Source organism: Triticum urartu, chromosome 2A (genome assembly GCF_056163025.1).
Source record: "Triticum urartu cultivar PI428250 chromosome 2A, HENAU_Tu73, whole genome shotgun sequence".
Lineage (NCBI taxonomy): Eukaryota > Viridiplantae > Streptophyta > Magnoliopsida > Poales > Poaceae > Triticum > Triticum urartu.
The window spans coordinates 735,861,239-735,866,569 of NC_141874.1; positions in this window are offsets into that span (position 1 = coordinate 735,861,239).

The following is a 5,331-nucleotide window of genomic DNA, read 5'->3' on the forward strand; positions in this document are numbered from 1 at the left end:
CAGGAGATGCATAGGCTTCTGAAATAGTCCTGGGTGTGTCATCCACGAGGTACACAATGAAATCATCACCAAAAGACTTTGCAGTCCTCTGTCTCTTACTCCTCATAGGAGTTCCATTGTTACCCTCAATAGGATTCTCAACATGTTCCATCGCAATGGTGGGTTCAGGAATTACAGTGAATTCCTCACTAGATGGAGTAGGTATCTCCTGATTTGATGAACTCGACATATCCTTCATAGGAAATATGTCCTCAAAGAAAGTTACATCATTTGATTCCATAATCGTACCAACATGCATGTCGGATACCTCATATTTTATTATCAAAAATCTATAGCCGATGCTATGAAAAGCATAGCAACACAATCCACGGTTTTTGGTCCAAGCTTGCGCTTCTTGGGAATTGGTATATTAACTTTCGCCAAACAACCCCAAGTACGTAGGTAAGAGAGTTTCAACCTTTTCCTTTTCCATTCCTCAAATGGAGTCATGGTCTTTTGCTTTGTGGGAACTCGGTTTAGGACATGACACGCAGTCATTAGCGCCTCCCCCCACCATTCCTTGGATAGACCCGAAGTGTCTAACGTGGTGTTAACCATATCAGTTAGAGTTCGGTTCTTTCTTTCGGCTACCCCATTTGACTGGGGTGAGTAGGGAGGCGTCCTCTCATGGATTATACCATGTTCCGCACAAAACAGATCAAATTCATTGGAAAAATACTCTCCACCACGATCGGACCTAAGCCGTTTAATTTTTCGATCAAGTTGGTTCTCTGCCTCAGCTTTATAGTTTTTAAAGAAAGTCAAAGCCTCATCTTTTGATTTCAGAAGATACACATAACAATATCTAGTGGAGTCATCAATCAACGTCATGAAGTATCTCTTTCCACCTTTTGTCAACACGCCATTCATCTCACAAAGATCAGAATGTATAATCTCAAGTGGCGCCAAGTCTCTTGCCTCTGCAGTCTTATGGGACTTGCGAGGTTGCTTAGCTTGCACACATAGTTGGCACTTGGAGCCTTTCACAGTAGAGATTTTTGGAATTAAATTCATATTGGCTAACCGCGTCATGCAGCCAAAGTTAATATGACAGAGTCGTGAATGCCAAATATCAAACTCATTATTGTGGCAAACATTATTAATAACTTTAGTGCAAATATCTGACAAAGATTGGCGGAACAAGCCTCCGCACTAATAGCCGTTTCCAACAAATTGTCCACACTTAGAAATTACAACTTTATTGGATTCGAAAACCAACTTAAAACCATCTCGACATAAACGGGAACCGCTAACGAGATTTTATTGATGGACGGCACATGATGAACGTTCTTCAGACGCACAGTCTTCCCCGAAGTAAACTTCAGATCGACCGTACCAACACCTCGAACGATGGCATGTGACCCGTTCCCCATCAGCATGGGTGAAGTCCCTGTTGCCTGGTAAGAAGAAAACATGGAGGCGTCAGCACAAACATGTACATTGGCACCGGTGTCAATTAACCAATCAGGGGATTGAAATACTGAAAGGATGGTAGGAAAAATACCGTACCCTGATTCCTTCATATCAGTATCACCGATTACAACATTAGCGGACTTGCCGCTCTTCTCATGTTCGCGCTCCTCAAAGCGGTTAGGGCACTTCGGAGCCCAGTGATTAGGATCACCGCAGACATGGCAAAGTCCCTTCCCTTCTTATGATAATTCTTCTTGAAATTGGTAGAATGTGATGGCTTGTTCTTTGTATCAAACTTGGCTTTGCCCTGAGTTTTGTTTTTATTGTTTTTGAACTTGTTGGGTTGGGAGTTCTTCTTCTGTACCATGTGGGCACTAGAACCTCCCTCAGCAACTCGAGCACGTGTGTCCTTTGCTCTCGCCTTCTCTTCAACATCAAGAGTACCAATGAGATCCACAACGGAAAACTCCTGTCTCTTGTGTTTCAGGAAAGTAGCAAAATTGTTCCACGAAGGTGGAAGCTTGGCAATGATGCCTCCGGCAACAAAATTGTCCGGCAACACACACTTGAAGTACTCAAGTTTTTTGCGAGCGACTGTATCTCATGAGCCTGCTGTACAACAGGGCGCTCATCAGTCATCTTGTAGTCATAGAATTGCTCCATGACGTACAACTCGCTGCCGGCGTCCAAGGCACCAAACTTGGCCTCGAGCGCAGCCCACATGTCCTTGCCGTTGTCAAACGAAATATACGAATCCATAATGGAGTCATCAAGAACACTCAGAAGAGCGCCTTTAAAGAGGGTATCGATCTTCTTGAAAGCTTCTGGCTGTGCTGGATTAAGATCGCCCTCAGGCTTGCCCTTGGTGGCATCATAGCAGCCCATGGTCTGAAACCAGTAGACTGCTCTCGTGCGCCACTTCTTATATTGCGCCCCTTAAAGGCAGGCGGCTTCAGATGCACAGCAAAACCACTCGGAGTAAATTGCCTATAATCAGGTTTTGGATTGTTGGAAATATGAGCAAATTACTACGAGATTTAATCCGAATAAACAGAAGATAAATCATGACCACAGCAGCAGACATTAAACTAATCATGCGAACTAGCATAGCAGATGAACATATCACATCTAGGGCACATACTAGAAGCATGAATTCTACCACGATCTCGAACAGGAAGGATAGAATCACATACGGTGCAGCGGGTGCAGCACCGCCGGCGTTGACGTTGTCGCCCATGTCGTCGAGGACGAGGTTGCCGAGGTCGGGGAAGAAGTCGTCGTTCGCGAACTCGTCGCTGCCAGCTGTCACGCGAGTGCGCTCCCCAAAAACCTGATCGCTCCTCTCCCGTACAGGATCACGAGAGGCGGGGTTCCGGAGGCCTGCTGTCCCTTCTCGCGGTGCACGCCGGAAGGAGGGATGGAGAAGACTTGCTTGGCAGCGCAATGATCTGGAACGGTGGTGAGAAACCATACGAAGCGGCGGCGGCTAGGGTAGACGTCTGCCTGACTATATAGTGCGGGCCGGGTAGGTCGTGGGAGTAAACCCCACGTCCGAGTCATCACGATCCAAAAGAATCGGAAACGATTCAGTAATTAACGCGTCCATTAATTATTAATTAATGACTAATTAATTTTCCCATGCAGTAAAAATATAGACAACGTGCATAGCTTTGTCCTCGGCTCGGCTCAATCCCGCAACCCGCGGCGCGGCGCGGCGCGTCGTGACGAGGCGAGCGAGGAGGAGGAGCACGCGTGTAGGTCTCCTCTTCTCATGCTCATACAAGTGGTAGAAGAGCTCACCTTATAAAGAGGTGCAACTCTCTCTCAACTTTCGGGGTGGGACTAAACTTTAGCCTCACTCACTCCACTCACACGTGTGCATGAATGGGCCAAGAGAATTTTAGAATTTTAGTTGGGCTTTGGGCCAAAGGCCTACTAGCAAAATTCCAACAGTACGTACCCATCTGCTCCTGCTTGGAGAGTCTCAAGTTCGAGCTGTCCGTTCTCTGCCTAGAGAAATCAGGCTGGGTGGATGGACGGGGTTAGCAGAATAATTGGAGAAGATTAGCATGATGCATATGCATGCGTCTAACGGTCCACGCGGTGCCGAAACAAACCAGCAGCCCACATCCACCCACAGAATGGACTGATAGCTCATTGACGGGCACACTTGCTGTCAAGTATTAACAATGGATGGTGCATGCAATTGTAGTGGAGATGGAATGCTATTGTATCCCACAGGCCACAGCTAACCACGTACGGCCCCGAGCTTCACAGTACGAGCCCGCTGGGGAATCCGATGTACGGTTAAAGTTCGAGCTCGAAAGAATCGACTTCTTTCGAGCTCGGGTGCTTTGGCAAGAGAAAGAGGGGGTCAGGAAGTTTCATTTAGTTAACTGGCTTGATGTCTGTCAACCTAGAGACCAAGGGGGGGGTTGGGTGTTACTAATCTGGATATCAAGAATATTAGTCTTTTGTGTAAATGGCTCTGGAGACTTGAGAATGAAGATGGGGATTGGCAGGAGATGATTAGAGCAAAGTATTTGAAGAGGAAAACTTTGTCTCAATGTGAGTCATCTTCTGCCAACTCTCATTTCTGGAATGGTATCATGAGTGTTAAAGATATCTTTTACAACTGTTGTCAGAGAATTGTTGGAGATGGGTGTAAAACTAGATTCTGGGAAGATGCTTGGATCCACAACCAGCCTCTCTATCAACTTTTTCCTCGCTTGTACAAACTTACTTTCCATCAAAACATTACGGTTGCTAAAGCATTTGAACAAGATTTTAACTACATTAGATTTAGGAGATGTTTATATGGGGAGACATTGGATATGTGGAATAAACTTCTAGATATGTGCAGTCAGGTTGTTCTGAGTGAGGAACCTGACAAAGTCAAATGGCTTTTGACCAGCTCTGGCCAGTTCTCTGTTAAATCTCTTTATCAATATATTATTGCTAGGAGAGTAGTGTTCCCTCTTAAGTTTCTGTGGAAACTGAAGGTACCTTTGAAAATTAAGGCTTTTATTTGGTTAGTTATCGAAGGGAGGATCCTGACCAAGGACAATTTATGTAAAAAAGGCTGGAAAGGCACCAACAAATGTGAATTTTGTGATGCCAATGAATGTATTGACCATCTGTTTTTCACTTACTCTTTTGCTTGGTTTCTTTGGAATGTAGTTGGGAGTGCTTTGGGAAATCCCCAAACACCCCTGTCATTCTTTGACTTTTGCCAGAATTGGCTTCCTAAGTATACTGGGAAAGATAGAGTGGTTATAGCTATTGGTACGGCTGCTTTATTATGGTCGATCTGGAAAACAAGAAATAAATCTTGCTTTCAAAGTTCTTTACCTAAAGATCCTACTGATATTATCTTCTCCTTATGTTCTGTGTTGGATTCGTGGGGTGTGCTACAGAAAAAAGGAGTGCAAAAAACTCTTAAGGAAGTGACCAAGAGGTTGGCCCAGATAACGAGGGACGTCTTCAAGTGTGCTTATGGCTGGGGGCCTGCTGTACGGAGGCTCTGTTGATCAAGTGGTGATAGATGTAGCAGTTGCGATGATCTCTCTCGTTCTTTTGCTATAGCACCCTGTAGGTGCATAGTTTGGTATCTCAGGTTGTAGTGAGTTATTTCACCTGATGCAAAAATGAAGCTTTTTTGTTGATGAGCTTCAAGATGTTGACGAGCTTCAAGTTGTTCTAGCATCCTGTAGGTGCAGATGAAGTGCCTCAAGATGTAGGAGTAGTTTTTTTTTTCATGATGCATATGTTAGGCATCGAAAGAAGTTAAGTCTGTATGAAACTTGATTCGTATGCTGTGACTCCATTCTCGTAATGAGAATGGGGGCCGTGTGGCCCCTCTGATCGAAAAAAGTTTGG